The following is a 20616-nucleotide window of genomic DNA, read 5'->3' as shown; positions in this document are numbered from 1 at the left end:
AAGCAGGATAGAGGTGGACCAAGCAAAAGTTGACAATATTTTATGTTGGATTAGGTGTCTAAGCCCATAACTATAATTGGTATGTACTTGACCCAATAGTATCATGGTCCTTTTGGGTTGCCTTTACCAAAGCAACTTGATTGGATAAATAATGGAGAAAGAGGATAAATCTTATTTATTAATATATTATCTGAATAATATATTAAAAGAGAAATCATATTATTTAAATAATATTGGTCAAAAATTAATTTAGAATTAATTTTGTGGTCAAATGAGGTTAATTGAATTAAGGGGACTAGATTTCGTCCATGATGAGGATTCTAGAAGGTTCCTATGGGCTGCTTAGGGCTTAAGCAACTAGATTAGGTTTTTAACTGAAACCCTAATTCTTTAGCTATATAAGGAACCCCATGGCATCCCAAAATCGGCCACTTGAAACCCTAGAAGGATCACCGGCCGATTTTGAGCCTCCTCCTCCTCCTCCTCCTCTCTCTCTCTCTAACATTCTCTAATTGCTTTTGGTGTTTCTGATCGATTAGAGGTACTACATTTGTGATACTAAGCTCTCAAAGGCAAGGATCTTCAAGCTACAATTGAAAGGTAACATTCTTACCTGTTTCATTATGTTGGTTTCGATTTCTATATGATAGATTAGGGTTTACAAGCTTTGGATGATTATTGCATGTACAATTAGAAAAACCTAGATCCAAAGCTGTAGGGTTTGCATGTGCACCATAGGATTGTTGTTTTGCTCAAAACTCATCAGTGGTATCAGAGCCTAGGTCATTTTTCTATTGTATGTGATGCATAGCTAAATTGTTCAAAGCTGAAAAGGTCAAAAAAATCTACATCTTCCTGATGAACTCGTAGAGTCCTTTGATGAACTCGACGAGTCAGGGCTACTCGACGAGTCCAGTCTATGACTCGGCGAGTCGGCTCGTCTGTTAGCAGATTTTTCGAGATTTTGACTAATATTGGATTGGGATAATTACAATAAAAGTTTTTAACTGATAAAATTCGATTTTTTTTCAATATGGTATTGATTATCCTCATCCAATTATAAGATAATTGTTAAATAATAACATAATTACTTGTTTATATGATAAAGTAGATTATTTGTATTATTTAATATGAATTATCTTTCCATAAATTGAATTAGGTCAAATTTAGATAATCACAAATTATTTGATTAATAAAATTATATTAAATTTGATCTAGAAGGTTTTAAAAAGTTTCAAAACTTGCCCGAAGTTTTGGAATTTAAATTTTTATTAGTAGTTTTAATTTTAAAAGATTTAACCCTTATACTATTATAATATTATAAGATTAATAATTATATATATATATATATATATATATATATATATATATATATAATATCAGCTAGTCTTACCGTTAGTGGGCCTCCTTCACGAAGCTGGCCTATAAGGGGTGTTTAAGGAAGCGGCCTATAAAATGACTGTCATTGGGTATCCATTCTACCCACCGCACTCTTGACTAGTGGAGGGTCGTTAGCCGAACGGGTAGGATAGGACAACTAATTCCTCATTAATAAGTATAATTATCTATAAAGTAACTAAATATTTTTATAAATTCTCAATCTTAGTTACTTTAGGAAAAATGTGAAAATGATGCTATTCCATGAAATTACACTTTGCACCTTGCCAAGTCGTTAGTGGAGCGTGCGTGGATAACCGGCAAACTAATTTGGGACTAACAAGGGTGGAAAAGGGTAGCTCGATGTTTATCATAGATCAATGGAGCATGTGTGGCTAGCCGGCACATTGATTAGGTGGTAAATGACATCGAGAGTACCAAGTACATTTGCATGGTTATTCATACCTTGTTTGTGATCCTCGGTATCCTAGTCACAAACTTGAAGGGCATATCGAGATTTAAACATGTCATTGAAAAGTTTAATGAATCTCAAAAGAATCTAGGAATTTCAATTCATTTAGAACTTAATTGTCTTTTTTGTTTTTCATGGTGGAAATTGGTAAATCATCATTTACCTACCTTCAAATTATTTGCAATTAGATTACGACATCTCTCTTCTGAATTGTAAATAATTGTGTTGGTTCCTAGCCCTAATTTCTCATTTGGGTGTTAAATTGGGGATTCTTATCTAATCTAAACTTTGTCTCTTTTCTTTTTCAGATGTCTACTCCAAACAACAACGCTTCCGGCTTAACCCCTTCTGGCTCATTCTCACTCATGAACTTGTGTGGGAGGGTGATATTTGATGGGTCCAACTTTAATGATTAGATCCGCAACATTCGCATGGACACCCGCTACAAGGACAAAGAGTATGTTCTCGACAAGGAGCTGAAGGAGATTGACCACAACACTGCTACTCCCGAGGAAACTGTTGCGTACGAGACTCATGAGAGAGATGCTACGAAGGTTCATTGCATCATGCCCGCAACAATGACTGTTGAACTCCAAAAGTCCTACGAGGACTATTATCCATTCGAGATGCACCAAGATTTGATGGAAAGGTACCATCAAAGTGCTAGGTAGGAAAGGAACGAGATCATCGATGTGATGATCATTACTAAAATGAAGGATGGAGAGTCCATCACGGTCCACTTGCAGAAAATGCAAAGGTATGTGGAACGCTTGTTGAAGTCGTTTTACACTCCTTGCCTCCCTGTTATGATCAATTTCGTATGACTTATCATATTGACAAGGAGGAGGTCACTCTAAGCAAGCTTCATGGCCTACTAAGGACTGTTGAGAGTAGTCTAAAATGCAAATCTATTGCATTCTACTGCTACTACTGTTTCCCCTGTCTTGGCTATTGGGCAAGGAAAATGAAAGAAGAGGAAGGCTCCTTCTAAGAGATACAAGGGAAAGTCCCATGATGGTACCTCTTCTAGTGGAACCAAAGTTGGTCATGCTGCTCCATCTTCCAACCCAAAGGATGCAGAGTGCTTCTATTGCCACGGAAAAGGGCATTGGAACGAAGTTGCCCAAAGTATCTGCAAGATATCAAGGATGGGAAGATAAAGCCCACCTTCACAAGTATTTACATTATTCACTCTAATAACTCATCGCATGCTATGTCTTGGGTCCTTGATACAGGATGTGATTTTCACATTTGTTCTGATTTGCAGGGTCTAAGAAGAAGTAGGGATGTGGAGCATGGGAAGATAAACTTGATCATGGAGAATAGGAAAGCGTCGCATGTCACCAAGATTGGAGTTTACTCTTTAGTGCTTAGTAGTGGGTTAGGTTTAGATTTGAATAATTGTTGCTACTCGTCAGAAATGACAAACAAGGTTTTAGATTTTCATTTAATAATGAAATTGGGTCTATTAATGTTTTCTTTAATGGTACTTTCTATTTTGAAGCATTGCCTTGCAATGGAATATATATGAAACTGTGATGGTTGTAGACAACTTAGGAAATGATGTGTTGCGTATTGATTCTTCCAATGGTTTGGACAAAGCATGCTTGTGGCATTGTCGTCTTGGGCATGTCAACAATAAGAGCATAGCCCAACTCCAAAAGGATGGAGTGTTGGAGTCATTCGGCCTTAGGGACGATGACACGTGTGAGTCTTGTTTACATGCAAAGATGACCAAGTCACCCTTCACTGGTACTTGTGAAAGGGGTGAGGATTTATTGGATCTCATACATACCGATGTATGTGGACCCTTTAGATCCACCACAAGGGATGTAAACCGCTTCTATGTGACTTTTACCGATGATTATAGCAGTTATGGATATATCTACTTAATCAAGCACAAGTCAGACACCTTTGAAAAGTTTAAAGAGTTTAAGCAAGAAGTGCAGAATCAGCTGGGCAGGAAAATTAAGATGTTCCGATCCGATCGAGGAGGTAAGTACCTTAGCATTGAATTCCACAACTACCTAAAGGAATTTAGAATTGTTTCACAATTAACACCACCTAGGACACCACAGTTGAATAGTGTGGCTAAGAGGCGCAATCAAACCTTTTTGGACATGGTTCGTTCCATGATGAGTCGAGCTTCGTTACCTATCTTATTTCGGGGGTATTCTTGAGAGACTGCCGCCCATATCCTTAATCTAGTCCCGGCTAAGAAGGTTGCCAAAACACCTCACGAGATGTGGATAGAAAAAGCTCCCTCGTTGTCACATATCAAGGTTTGGGGTTGCGAGGCTTTTGTAAGATGAGAGACTCACGAAAAGCTTGAACCTCGTAGTGAGCGATGTATTTTCATTGGCTATCCGTAGAAGGCCTTTGGATATCTCTTTTATAGACCGACTGACTATGTTTTCTTTGTTACGAGGAGAGGGGTTTTATGAGAGTGAGAACTCATATGCCAAGAGGACAGTAGGAGGAAAATTGATCTTGAAGAGCTTCAAGAATCAAGTGGTGAAGGAAACTCTAACACTAGCGATCAACCCAAGGAGGAAACTCCTGTAGAACCGATTGACGATTCCGTGCCTCTTAGACGTTCCAGTAGAGTTAGTCCTCCACCTATGTTGTATGGTTTCCATATAACAAGTGAAGGTGATACGCTTATTAGTGATAGCACACTAATAAATTTGGATGAAACGAACACCTACAAGGAAGCCATGGCGGGCCCGGAGTTTGCAAAATGGAAAGAGGCTATGGACATCGATATTCAGTCCATGTATGACAATCATGTTTGGAGCTTGGTTGACAATGTGCCAGGTCGTAAGACGGTCGGGTGCAAATGGATCTTCAAGAAGAAGACCGACATGGATGGGAAAGTAAACACGTATAAGGTGCGATTTGTTGCGAAGGGCTTTACTCAAACTCCCGGAGTTGACTATGATGATACCTTCTCACCAGTAGCAAAGATTAAAACTATAAGGGTTATGCTAGCCATGCTACATTTCGTGATAATGAAATATGGAAGATGGATGTCAAAAATGCTTTTCTTAATGGGAAGTTGGATAAAGATATTTACATGAGTCAGCCAGAGGGTTTTGTCGATCCGAAGTACCCTAATAGAGTATGTAAGCTTGAGAAATCCATCTATGGATTGAAACAAGCATCTCGCAGATGGAATCTTTATTTTGATGAGAAAGTCGAAGAGTTTCGTTTTTCGAGAAGCGAGTATGAGTCTTGCGTATATGTCAAAGCTAGTGGGAGTATAGTTAGATTTCTCGTATTGTACATGGACAACATACTGCTCATAGGAAACGACGTTCCAACCCTGCAGGAGGTTAAGTCCTGTCTTGGGAAGTGCTTCGCTATAAAGGACCTTGGAGAATCTGCTTATATTCTAGGGATAAGGATATTGAGAAACAGGAGTAAAAAACTAATAGCACTTAGTCAAAGTACTTACTTGGATAAAGTGTTAAAATGTTTTAGCATGGAGAATTCCAAGAAAGGGGAGTTACCAATCCAAATCAATATCAAGTTGAGTAAGACTCAAAGCCCGAGTACCGAAGCCGAGACATCAGATATAAGTCGAGTACCTTATGCTTCCGTAGTTGGCTCAATCATGTATGCTATGATGTGTACTCACCCTGTTGTGGCCTTCGATTTGAGCATGGTCAACAGATATTAAGGGAACCCTGGTAGGGCACATTGGACTGTAGTAAAGAACATTCTCAAGTACCTACGAAGGACTAAGGAATGGTTCCTTATCCTCGATAGGAGTGATGACTTGAGATTGCGAGGGTATAGTTACGCCAGTTTTCAGACCGACCGGGATAATTTCCACTCGCAGTCAGGCTGGGTGTTTACCCTGAACGGAGGAGCAGTGACTTGGAAAAGTTCCAAGCAGGAGACCGTAGTTGATTCAACATGCAGATCAGAGTAAATAGTAGCAACTGAAGCATCAAAGGAGGCAATATGGCTAAAGAACTTCATCGGAGACCTTGGAGTTGTACCTGCCATAAAGGAGCCTATGGAGATTTTCTACGATAACGAAGGTGCGGTTGCCTTGACCAAGGAACTGAGGGATCATAGCAGATCCAGGCATATCGACATAAAATATCATTTCATTAGACATAGGGTAGAAGAGGGACTCCTCGTAGTAAAGAGGGTATCGTCAGAGGAGAACCCAACAGATCCCCTTATGAAGGGACTGAGTAGGGTTAAGCACTTGCAGCACGCTAGGAGTATTGGGCTGAATGATGAAATTAGTTTTAGTGATTAGATAGCTTTTAGAAACTTGTAATAGATAAATTGTAACTGACATTTTGATGATTAAATGAAGGAGTTTTATTTATAAGTAAAGTTATTGTCTTGTGTTAATTATTTACTATTGTTTCACTTTGCATGTTTTGACTTCCTAAATGATAAGATTATTTAAACAATCCATAGTCGATCATACGTTGGAAGTAAGTATGAAAGAAGATTGTCATGAATTGGCTTGTAGACTGTCTAAAGTGTTTAGGCATAGCAAAAGTTTGTTGCAACGTTCATGAGTGCTTCTTAAATATGATTTGAGTATTGGATTAAACCGGCGCTCACATGAATAACTTCGTGGAATTTAATCACGAGTGATTGTGAGATGATAATATCATATTGTCTTTAGACCTAGATATATGAGTTGTTGTTTACGAGTTGGTTGTGCATTGATAATACGTAAATGCATCAGTAACTTGATGTTATAAAACGTATTGTTCCATGTATTTTTCCACACGATATCTTGAGAACAGAGGACTATATGATCCTTTATCTAAAGGACGTGTTGGAGTTCGACAACAGCTTTTGAGAGCTACGATTGTTCCATGTATGTTGAATTCGTACTTGCATTTATAGTTATTAAACTTATCCAAGTGCAAGACTATTGGATTAGGTGTCTAAGCCCATAAATATAATTGGTATGTACTTGACCCGATAGTATCATGGTCCTTTTGGGTTGCCTTTACCAAAGCAACTTGACTGGATGAATAATGGAGAAAGAGGATAAATCTTATTTATTAATATATTATCTGAATAATATATTAAAAGAGAAATCATATTATTTAAATAATATTGGTCAAAAATTAATTTAGAATTAATTTTGTGTTCAAATGTGGTTAATTGAATTAAGGGGACCAATATTGTAATTAAAAGATAATTGCAATATGGGCTGAGGAACCCTAAGGATAGGGGTGGACGAAATCCTTGTGGAAGCCCACTAGATTTCGTCCATGATGAGGATTCTGGAAGGTTCTTATGGGCTACTTAGGGCTTAAGCAACCATATTAGGTTTTTCACTGAAAACTTAATTCTTCGGCTATATAAAGAACCCCATGGCATCCCTAAATCGGCCACTTGAAACCCTAGAAGGATCACCAGCCGATTTTGAGTCTCCTCCTCTCTCTCTCTCTAACATTCTCCAATTGCTTTTGGTGTTTGTGATCGATTAGAGGTATTACATTTGTGATACTAAGTTCTCAAAGGCAAGGATCTTCAAGCTACAATTGAAAGGTAACATTCTTACTTTTTTCATTATGTTGATTTCGATTTCTATATGATAGATTAGGGTTTACAAGCTTTGGATGATTACTACATGTACAATTAGAAAAACCTAGATATGAATATTTTGGGTTTGTATGTGCACCATAGGATTGTTGTTTTGCTCAAAACCCATCATTTTAACCTTGCCACCTCCAACAAAAATAAAAGGGTTGTAGAGTTTTTTGGTCATGCGGGATTTTACCACTGGTTTATAATAGATTTTTCAAAAATAACAAGACCCTTAACTCAATTACTTTTGAAAGATGTTGCTTTTGATTTTTCTAACGATTGTTTGAATGTTTTTGAACTTTTAAAGGAAAAATTAACAACCGCCCCCATTATGATAGCCCCAGAATGGAACCTTTCATTTTAGTTGATGTGTGATGCTAGTGACTTCGCATGAGGCGTAGTTTTAGGAGAAAGGGTTGAAAACCATTTTCAACCAATCTACTATGTGAGCAAAACAATCAACCCGACTCAAGAAAAGTACACCACCACGGAAAATGAAGTATTAGTTGTTGTTTATGCATTTGATAAATTTCTCCCTTACTTAATCTTGTCTAAAACAATTGTCTTTACTGACCATTGTCCCTTGAGAATTTTGTTTTTCAAACAGGATGTAAAGCCAAGATTGATACAATGGGTATTACTACTTCAAGAGTTTGACATTGAAATAAAAGATAAGAAGCGAATAGAGAACGTAGAGGCTGATCATCTCTCTAGATAGAAAACCTGAACCTCGAAGATGTAATAAGAATAAGAGATTGATGACAATTTTCTGGATATTTGATGGTGATCGAGGGAGATGAGCATTGGTTTGTGGATATAGTGAATTACCTTGCAAGCAATTACCTTCCAAAATGTCTTTCTTACTAAAAAAAAAAGAAGAATTTTTTCCGAACTCAAATTCTATTTTTGGGACGAGCCATATCTCTTTAGAAGTTGTGCTAATGGGATTATCAGAAGATGTGTTTTGGGGAAAGAAGCTAGAGACACCTTATATCATTGCCATAGCAGACCTAATGGAGGACATCATGGAGCAAACTACATGGGAAAGAAACTGTTTGATGCGAGATTCTTTTGGCCTACCATATTCAAGGATGCAACAAACTTTGTCAAGGAATGTGATTCATGTCAAAGATCAGGTAACATCTCCTTATGTAATGAAATGCCTCAAAACATCATTCAAGTTTGTGAGGTGTTTGATATTTGGGGAATCGAATTTATGAGACCTTTTTCGACTTCACATGGTAACAAATACATACTAGTAGCATATGATTACGTGTCGAAGTGGGCGGACGCGCAAACTTTGACCACTAATGACGAACGTGTTGTCGTTAAATTTCTTAAAAATCTATTTTCTCGTTTTGGGATGCCTAAAGAAATAATTAGTGATCGGGGAACCCATTTTTGCAATAAACAACTAGAAAAGGTGTTACAAAAATATGGTGTACACCATAGGTTTGCAATACCTTATCATCCACAAACAAGTGGGCAAACTGAAATAACAAATCGGGTACTAAAAAGAATTCTTGAAAGTTTGGTAGGTAGTAATAAAAAGGTATGGTCTGACATGCTTGATGACGCATTGTGGGCATTTCGAACCGCTTTTAAAACTCCAATTGGTACTACGCCTTATAGGATAGTTTTTGCAAAAAAATTGTCACTTATCGGTCGAAATCGAGCATAAAGAATTTTGGTCTTTGAAGACTTGTAATTTTGAATTATCTGAATTACACACTAACCATTTGATGCAGATAAACGCCTTAGAGGAGTTAAGAAATGTAGCATATACTAACTCTTTGATTTATAAGGACAAAAACAAAAAATGGTGTGATGCTAGGTTAAGAGGGAATAAGAATTTTGAACCCGGACAAATGGTCCTATTTTTCAACACTAGGATGAAACTCTTTCTGGGAAAATTGAAGACACGATGGTATGGACCATTCATGGTCAAGGAAACTTTTACCCATGCAACAATTGAACTGTATAAAGGAGATGGGACAACTTTTAAATTAAATGGGCATCGTATGAAACATTATAAAGAAGGAATGTCAAGGGAAGATATGGAAGAAGAAGACGTGGTCTTGGTAGAAACTATTGCATAAAGCGGGAAGGAGTCCAACTCATGACTCCTGAAAAAGGAACGCTTAAGGGCGGCAACCCGCAGTATGCATTTTATTTTCCTTTTGCTTTTTCATTTTGTTTTATTTTGTTCCTTTTACGTTTGTTTCACCAAGGATTTTTCACTCTTTTGTAGTTGTTATTGATTGTTTCTGTGAGGGCAAATAACGAAGAAGTGTGGGGTGTGGTGAATTTTTGTTTCAAAAATTAAAAAATTTTATGAACTACAGTAGCCACGGCGTTGATGAGTTGTTCCTACGCTGTAGGCTACAAGGAAATCTCTTAAATTGTAGAATTTTAAAACACCACGGCGTGGCCCACATAGCCACAACATGGGGCCGCTTTTTATGCAAAATATTAACTTTTAAACCCTAATCGGTCATTTCTCTCATTTTTTACCACACGACTTCCCCCACGCCATCACCTCTCCTCCACAACAGTTTTTCTTCATTTTTCTTCGATTTTAACTTGATTCATCCACAAAGGTTAGTGATTTCTTACTCTAAACTACTTATTATTGCATAATATATGTTGTTGGTTCTTTGATTTAAAGATTATGGTGGGTTTCAAGAAGTAGAGAATTCTAGGGTTTGTTAGTTCGGTCAAAAATTTCCTGATTTCGATGGTTTGTATGGCTTGATTCATGCTTAGTAGTCTCAAAATATACCCTAAATAAAACCCATTTGAAGGAAACTAGATTATAGAATCAGATTGTGCCCACCGACTATTCTTGCTTGTTTATACGCCATGACGTACCCATGTTAGCCCACGACGTGGGCACTGTGTAAGGACAACAAGATTTTTCTTACTTAAATTTCTGATATAGATCTGTTGGTGGATATGTTTTCATGTCTTATTTTGCAAGAATGGGATCCCAGAGGCAACCATCACAAATGGAATTCCCATGGTACAATTTTTCAGAAGTTGTGGCGCCGAGTGTTTATCTGGAATGGAAAAATAAGTTGGTCTAGCTACGTACGAAAGATGTTGGTAGTTCACCTGTATTGGACTGGAATTGGATTCAAGCTACATGACTTTTGTAAGAAGTCTAGCCATATTTAAATAAGTAATTTTTTCAAGACGGAGTGTGAATTGCTTATATAGGGTGGAGGCGTTTGTTTACGATGCAAGAGTAGGTATATGTTGAAATTTGTGTGGAATTTTTTCCATGGTTAATTTTAGGTGAAGGGAAGATGCTAATGATCCATATAATTTCAAATTTTATCTTTGGGGACAAAGGAGGGAACTGAGTCTTGTCGAGCTTGCATGGCATTTGGATTTATACAATAGATCAAATGGCTATATCTCATAAGTTTGTCGTCTTTTTGGATCACTGTCATAAGAGGCTTCCGGAAGGGGTTACTGAGCATGGGTATTGGAATGAGATTTCTAATGGGTCTTATATAGAAGGAACTGCTAGTGAAAGGAAAATCAGAAAGGCCATGCACCGCTTCATCTATCGTTTGATCATATTTTCCATCAACCAAAAAAAGAAGGGGGGCCGAGTTCCTCAATTACATGTGTTTTTTCTTTGGTGCATTATTACAACGAATGTATTATGTCCCCTCCCCTACTGTGTAGCATATTTCTTGGTAGAGCGGTCTAGAAAGAGTCGTGTTGGGACTCCTATTTATAGTCGTATGTTGGTTACCAAACTTGCTAGATCCTTTGAAGTGTTTGATGAGACTGAGGTTGGGTTTCTGACAAGTAAGGAGGGTCACCCTTTTCAACCAAAATTATTTAAAATCACTCGGATAGTAAAAGATTTGGGAAAAGACACTTATTCTCTACCTAAAGATGATCTGGTAGTGGTTCCAACAGATCGTAGGAACGTGAGGCTGGGAGTAGAGAGGTGGGGTCCTCGACATGCATATGTTGGTGACGAGCTACCTATAGACCCATATCATGTTATGGCTAAACAGTATAATGTTGATCTTAGGGCATTAACTACTCTGAGTACTCTAAAAAGGCTATGATGCATCATCTTTCGGTAGCACCTCCGGCCAGAGCACCCGCACACTACACGTACATACCATCCTAGGAGGAGTTTTTGGCTGAGAACAGAGGAAGTACAGGCACAAGTGGGGCTAGAGTTGTAGATAGAGATGGAGATGATGAGGAAGAAGAGTGCTTATCCTTTATTTATGTTTATTTTAGTTTGATGTAATTTGAACTATTTTTATTTTTGTTTTTGGTGTGTTAGGATTTACGTAATGTAAGATGATGGTAGTATTTGTGTTATGTTTTCCTTTTTATTACCTTTTTTCTGAAGTTATGTTGGCATTAAGTTCAGCGGTTTGATAGGAGTGTTCGATTTTGCTTCCCAAGAAACGTAATGAGAGCCTAAGTGAAGGGTACGACGTGTGATCAAGAAGAGTTTTTTAGAGAATTTTTGAGTCTTATCCACATATTAAACTGAAGAATGTGATACAACATCAGAATAGAAGGGTATGTCATCCTGGCATTACCTTTCCTCACCAGAAATCGCATTGGGCAGAAGTATTCTTTTTCTGAGTTGCCTGTAGGCATGACATGGCCACATGAGCCCACGACGTGGCGTCAAAGAATTTATGCGAATTACTGAAGACATTATTTGAAGCCCATAGTGTGGCTGCACTATGGCACAACTTGGGGAGTCTCAATGACACTTATTTATTGTTAATTTTACCACTATTTGGAGTCTGTTTTTGCCTTTGTATTTAAAGATTAATTCATGTCGAAGTCCAGAAGTATCATTTTCCAACTATTATACGAGATTTCAACCACACAACATTTCGGTTCGACCTCACCATTTCTATCCCAGGGGAGTCTGTTCCAATTTTTTTCTTTACTTTTATGTTCTTTCATTGTCTAAGTATGCATTGGGGACATTGCATGAATTACATGTGGGGTAGGGGGTCGCATATAGGAATACAGGCATACTGAATATATATATATATATATATATATATATATATATATATATATATATGAATATGATATAAAATTTATAGAGAGACTGAAAACAGTGGTCTAAAATTGAATCTAGTTAAAAAACTCTCATATTATTATGTCGAGACCTAGGTTGCTAACGTTGTGTGGGACAGTCCGCTGAGAGCTTTGACGCTTAATTGAGCCTATATATGTTCTAGTGTATTTGTGTCTTCCCTATCCTAGTGAAATCATGGGACAATAGCATAACTTTTTTAGTTTGAGGGACATAATACATTTAACATTGTGTACCAAAAATGTATCCATGAAACCTTATGTAGTCATTGCGCTTTAGACTAATACCTATAAATAATAAGGTTTGAATTTAAGTTCTCTTCCTAATGCATATGTTTTTATTTTTAGCTTTTTATTTGGAGTGAAAAAAGTGAAAAAAAAGTGAAAAAAAAGTGAAAAGAAAAAAAGTTGCAAAGTTTGAGTGAATAAGAGTCTACAAAGATATAAAGATCAAGAAGTATTATGATGAAAAACTCAAAAAGTTCCAAATTATTGAAGACTCAGAGTTGATGAAGTTCAAGAATACGGAAAAAAAATGCCAAGTTATTATTATTGTATTTTTTTCTTTCTAGGTTATTTTACCATATGTATGATTGGGTGCTTAACCAAAAATAGCTTGAGATTAAGAAAGATTTTTGAAAAATATTCGGAGGAATGAATAAAATGAATATCGTTGAGAATAACTAGGAAGTGTTTAAGAGGATTGTAAGTATTTATGATTGGGGGAGTTTTTAGGAAAATTAGACACAAATATATGCATTGCGGTCTTGATGTAATGGACGAGATCTAAATGTATTGTCTTGTGCAATGCTGGTGGCTAGGGTTTTGATGTGATGATATGATGATAATAAAATTAGTTTTGTTTGGGAGCAAGCAAAGTCAAGTGTGAGGTATTTTAATATGTGCATATTTAATCATATATTCAATAATTTTAGCTACAGTTGTGTTCATTTTAGGAGAAAAAGTACTTAATGTGTTTAAAATCCGTTTGTAGCAGCTAATACATGATCGAGATGAAAAAGAAACAAAATGAAGAATCTAAAGCTAGAAGCGGGAAAAAATGGATAAAGTCAACCGAAGTCAAAAAGCATAAGGAATCCGAAGCCCATGGCATAGAGAGCCTTGGCTACACCATGGGGAGAAAAATAATCACGATCCTCTGACCAACTTAGAGAACACGTGTGGAAAAGTGACTGGCCAAACCGTGGAGGCTATTGGCCATGGTGTGGGGATCAGAATTAGGAAACTAGAATTAGATAACCTAATTTTTCAATCCTACCTTATGCTTCAAGTTATTTTCGACTTTTGGAGGCCAGAGACGTACTGGAAGACAGAAAGAGATCTGATTTCAGATGAAGTAGAGATTTTAAGAGATTTTAAGGAAAAAACACTTCTAAACCTTCATTTACTTGTTTTACGTCATGTTTTCCAAGTTGAACTTTGATTTTGATTGTTTGTTTCCATAAATCATGGGATAAAACCCTAAATTTTGTTTAGTGTAGATGATCATTATGACTAGGTGTTGATTGAATGGATCTTGGATTATTACTAGTTGCTTATTTGTTATCACAACTTGTTAAAGACCCTTTGTGTTAATGATAACTACTTTTTCTGTTTACTATTGAGTTTTATTGAATTTAGATGATCATTCTTATTTGGTAGGCTTGTATCATATGAATTTGTGATCATCAAAGTCATAAGACTAGTGTTTTGATCATAAACCTAGGGTTAAATAGAAAAGTGAATAAATTAATATGGAAGTTACTATGTAATGATCATTCATGTATTGAATTGTTGTTATTATCAATTAATGTCAATCACTAGTATAAGTCTAGCATAACTTGAATTTAACACTAGTATTCTTGTTTGTTTGTCCACCTAATCAATGAATGAATGAATTAGTTTTACTAAAGGATTATTCTTTTGATCATAAAGTCTAATCACGTTAAGAATCGGTAAGCAACAACAACTTAATCCATTACACCTTCCAAGAAATCAACCATATGAGTAGTGTGAATCAAATCTAAATAGGAGTCTCTTTAATATCTTGTTGTAATCATTAATTTAGATTGCTTTTTGTTAGTTAACTCATTTTAGGAATAATTGTTTCTAAGTAAGTTGGACTTGTAAAAATAGATAAAACCCCTTATTTAATTGCTTTTAGATTAGTTAACTTTTAGAGTTTTAGTAGATAAATTAGCTTTTAGTTATTCATGTTCCCCCTTGTGTTTGACACCCTACTTTCTTACTATATCACTAATCGATTAGCTACACTGCCTATGCATTTAGCTAGTTTGGTTTATAAATTAAAAACTAGTATATAAATAGCTTATCAACGGACAAATTTGTGTGGTGTGAAAATGGTACTTTAAGCGTTTTATTGCACTTTTATTAAGCATGAAGCCTACATTGGAGCTTATTAAAATGGTTTGTGTTTCTTGGTTTGTCGAGCTGATGTTTGCCCATTATCGGTAGCCTAACAATCATCAAACCATACAGGAGATCCCATTCAAATGGGGTTGGCAAAGGGTTCACAGTTTCCTTGTAGGTTTTCCTCAATGTCTTGTTATAGGAAGAGTTCAAAGCAAACATCAAGTAGTCTCAATAATTGTTGCTTGTTAACACTCTTATGACATGGCCACAAGGTAAGCCATCAAGTTGCCACTGCATACATACACATGTTTTTCTTATTGAAAATCAACTATGGAATTTTGTTGACATTTTTCCTCATATCTGAATCTTGAGATCAGATGGACCCTCCAATTACTAAATGCATTTTTATTTAATTTTAGAATGCTACCATCGCAGTGGGTGAGTGTTCTTGGTAATGAAGCTACAAACAACAGCATTTGAAACAACTAAAATCAATAATATTTGTCATAATCATTTATATAAAATATTAATACCTGCAAAATTTTGTCTTTAAAAAGTCCATTGTTTCTCTAAAAATGTCAATCAACATCAACAACTATTGGACATCATAATATTTATATCGATTTCCTAAAAAATATGTCGTTCCCAACTTTTAGGATTAATTCTTTGTAAGTGTTCCCATACTTCTATGTTTTCTATTCTCATTATAGTTTTTAAGCAATCTAAACACATGAATCCAACAGCAAAAGCATAATAAAAATACTATGTGTTCATGGAACATAGAGGATCTAAGTTTCATACTATCAATGCAACTACTACTACAAAAATGAAAGAATATACATACCTTTTTGATGCCAATGATATCCTTTCTTGAGATCTTGTTCTTCATATGTATTGAGTGAAGAGGACCCAAACCAAAATCCTTCATTTGGTTCACACCCAAGAGCACCCAGTGATGATCAATAAAAACTATAAGAAATGATTGACTTCTACAAACCCTAGAGAGAGTTTGGAAATTGTCCATATTTAGAGAGAGAATGAGATTAGCAAAAATTCTAGCCAAGGAATAAGCAATTAGGTTGTGATCCTTAGCATCCTATTTATAGGCCTTCAATTCTTACCTCAAAAGCAACTCCAAGCCCATGTAGGATAGCTCTAAAATTCGAAATGTCCTTATCCCTTAAGGACTCTTGAATATTCCAAGTAGTTAAATTTTAAGTAATTAATATTCATCCCCTTGAATTAATTAATTCCAAAATAGTTTCTAATTAATTTACCAAATAATGCCAAATCAATAATTTTATTTCTCCTAAATTCTTTGTGCTCAATTGGGTCATAAGGGACACCCAAAAGGACTCTCTTATTATTAGAAATATTATCAATAGTTAATGATCTTGGACACTCTTTCTAACATCATTATATTCATGGCAATATTGAAATCTTCAACTGTACATGATTTTTAAGCCTCCCAAAATAATCCTTTAACCGTGCCACCCCTGTTGTATTTAGATGTTATGTTGAAATACAAATGGATATCACATATTCCATGATGTGCATGAGGAAAAATGTTGGCAATGGATGTCGCTATAGATGGATCCATATCATATATGAATGTAAGATCCTCTGTATTGCCTATGCAATCATGTAGTTTATGAAGAAACCATGACCAACAATATGTACACTTGCTTTTTCATATGTCATATGTAACTAGTAATATTTGGTTATGTCTGTCCATTGTAAATAGTGTTGTAAAACTTAGCCAACTTGGCCGAGTACTCTGAATCAGATATACATCAAGGCAGTTTTCTAAGAATTAGGGAAAAAACAAGAAGCGATCAAACTTGATCAAACTTAGGGAAAATCAAGCCAACTCGATCAACTCGTCCAATCCAAAAAACTCGATCAAACTCGGAAAAACTCAATCAAACTCAAGAATTTTCACCTTTTTAAATAATAAATTGTAATTATTATTGTTATTCATCTATTTTGTTATAAATTTTAATGAACTTATGATGTTTGTTATATATATATATAGTTTCCAAAAATTTAATTATTTTATAATTTACCTAATCTGAGTACTCCTCGAGTACTTCCCGCCTAGACCAAGTACTCGTTACTCACTAGTTGACTGACCTAGCAATTCCTAACGATTTTTGAAACATTGATCGTAAATACAAGTAAAATGGTACCTTCGAACTTGTCCCTAAGGTGAGTTGCATCTAGTACAAGGGTCAACTTACAACAATTGCAGAAAGAGCTTATCTACAAAACATTGGAAATGTATTTAAAATTACTCATTCATGTGGGGTATATCCAAAATATAATTATAAAAGGTTGTAATACTTACTGAGAAACCAAGTATGATATATAGGAACACAAACTGATCATCATCGTATGTTTTAATATGTTTCACCATGCGGGGATTATGTTTGACTAAGTTGTAGAAATAAGTCGGGTGTTTGGTAAATAATCCTCTTTGGTACCTCTTAACAACATGAGTGCATATTGTTTCGCCTATCAAGCATGTTGGTATGTGATACTAATTTTGTATTTTGAATTCATATATGTTAAAATCTCACCTTCTTGCTAGAATCTGCTATAATCTTTAGCTAAAAGCCTTAGCAATCAAGTGACCTAGCACTTTTTTGTTTGCTTGTGGATGCTAAGGTTGCAACTATGTTGAAGAACATGTGTGTTTATCAACAAACGTTGTGACATGGAAAAGTCCATTAGATATTTTGATTCCATTTCCCCTTATCAATTAAGAACATTTTTCTTCATAAAAAAACAACCTCATACCTTGCTTTGGTCAATCTAGCTTTCTTGGACTAAAAACCTGCTACAAGGTATTTTTCTCCAATCGCCAATTTGAGCTTTTCTTTGCTTGAGAATATTTGTAGGCATTCAATCTTTTGAATAGTTTCTAGACTTTGTGATGGAATATTGTCATTACCAATGATTGGACATGACGATAAAAGGGTCATACCAAATAATAGGGTATCCGAAAACCTAGGTTTAGGTTCATCATCTGACTTTTCTCCATCATAATTACTTTCTAAGTGAGATATATCTAAACCAATATTCCTAACATCTGGAAAGATCCTTGTAACCATCTAAATTTTCATCATTCGTAAACAAAACTTTTTGGGTTTTCATTTTCATCTACTATTCGACATCATTAACATGAAATTTTTGTTGGTGTTCAACATTATCATGTGCACCTACATCATTAAGATATATACAAACATCATCATCACCAATATACGTATAGTTTTAAGGATCCTCATAACGAATCATTGAATGCATCATGTTTTTATTTTCAGCAACACTATGCAAGTGAGGTACACTAAGAGTGATAAAAGTACATATTGGGTTGTTGCTCAGTTTTTCCACTAAATATCTTTGCAACAAGTGTTTTTCTTCTATCACCATCTCCGTTGGCAGCTTTACCTTCATCAACCACCACATACACATTAATAGGTTTTCCTCTAACCGCTTTAGTTACGTTCATCAAATGTCTAACATCACTATCATCAACTACGGGTATATAATAATCCATTTCAAGCCAAGACTAATAATAGATTTATCTAACAAACTAGTTTTATTCTCACCAGATATAAGAAGTTTCCAAAACTAATATACTCCGAAAGAACAAACCAAAATTGCATATTCTATAAATCCTGCCCCCCCCCCCCTCCCCTCTATGGTGGCCTAACATATGCTAACTGAGACTTAACTATCTCCCACCTCCCTTCATTTACAGCCATAACCAAATACTCACTAGAACTCATTTTAGCACAAAAATATATAACGAAAATTGAAAAGAAATATTAATATTCTAATATTTTTACATAACCTTTATATATAATATAGTGTAAATGTACGAAATAACAGTGAAATATGTTAGAAATCGTAGTCAAAATTAACAAAATCGTAGTCAACATGTTTTATTAAGAACATAAAAATAAAATAAAAACAAAAAATCGAGAAGAAATCACAAAAAGGAAATCGTAGGTGGCCATCAGAGATTTCAAGAAAAAAATAAATTAAAAGGTTTTATAATTCCGTTCATGAGCTGGAAATGGGTCAAATCATAGCTTATATAAACGAAATAATAGGTTAGTCTAGCCATCTTAGATTTCAGTGGCTATTTTGAAAGAAAAAAAATGATTTTTTGGTTATTTTTTTAAAAAAATCATTAAGATATTTGACTAAATATATAATTTCTTAGTAATAAAAATCTAAACACCTAAAAACAATTATAAGGTAATTATGATGTGAGAAATATATTCTAACTATTTATATAAAAAAATTAATAAATAATACAACTTGGAATAAAAAAACGTTTCGTTCTATCTCGCACAAATCCATTTAAGCTCGAACTTCTTTTTAATAAGTTACCCACTCATTTTGTCTGTTCATTTTGTTACCTCTAATAATGTATCAATAAAAGTACAACAAAATATCGTGTAGGAGGGATACTCATCACTTATTCTCCTTATATACTCACCGTATATATCCTTTTTTCTCTCATCTTAGTGTGTGAGAAAAGTTAGAGAGAGAAAATGGGAGCATGGAGGAGAGGGGTGGTGGTTGGCCAGAGCTCTGGTGGACGGAGGAAAAAGAAGCCAGTAATGGTGGTGTTCAAGATTAATGATAACCGCAAGTCCATGGAAAGGAAGCTAAGGCAGCTACAGAGGATCATACCCGGTGGAGGAGTTGAAGGGATAGACATGGAAACCTTGTTCCAGAGAATCGCAGCTCACATCTCCTTACTTGAATCTCGTGTGGATCTTCTCAGAAGCATTTGCTCCCTCTTTTCCCCATCATAATTAAAAATTCTACACTCTAAAGTCAATGTCAACTCATATTCAAAATCATGTGCAATAAAAATGTTTATTTATTTTTATTTTTCTAATATCATGAAAAGGAAAGGAAAAAAAACATGGATTGAACGTAAATAAATTGCTCTGGTGAAATATCCTTGTTTATAAGATAAATTTCTAGCAGTTCAACGAGCGGTTTACGTATGTAGATTTCAACTTAAAAAGTTTGTATGTTATTTTGAATAAGTTTAGTCATTTAGCCTAGGCAGTGAGTCAAGTTTAAGTCGATCCATCACATTGTTTTATTTAGGCATATTGTGATTTGTGCGACAGGTTGGGGGTGTGCTGGATTGCGTTTACCTTTTGTACTTTAAGAAAGAAACGAGACGAGATTATATGTTTATATGCGGATTGTGTATTTCTTAAAGATTCGGTAATCCAAGTTTGATAGATAGTATTCTTGTTGTTATTTGAAAAGCCGAATTCAATGATTGAGATTTATAGAATTCAATATATAAATGCATATAATAAATAAAATTTAAAGTGGCATCATTATTGTGTTAGATGTGATTTTTTTACCCCTAATGGTGTTAGTGCCATGTGACACGGCATATGTGCGGTAACACTACACGGTGGATCTTTAGAAAAAAATCTAGCCGAAATAAATCATGTCGTCGAGCACTCTAAGTAGAAACGTGTTTTTTTTTTATCGATTGATATGGCTTACCACCCCAATTAGACGTCCCTATTCATTCACCCCTCCAATTGCAATTTTAAAATGTTCAACAAAATTATCATATGTATGTTTTAACTACTACCCCGAACCGGTTCACCAACTTCATGGTCTGCCTGATGATGTTCTGCAACCCAACCCTTTCACGAGTTGAAAGT

This window comes from Lactuca serriola, chromosome 7 (genome assembly GCF_051521515.1).
Source record: "Lactuca serriola cultivar US96UC23 chromosome 7, Lser_US96UC23_V15, whole genome shotgun sequence".
In the NCBI taxonomy this organism is placed as follows: domain Eukaryota; kingdom Viridiplantae; phylum Streptophyta; class Magnoliopsida; order Asterales; family Asteraceae; genus Lactuca; species Lactuca serriola.
This window is presented reverse-complemented; position numbering follows the sequence as displayed.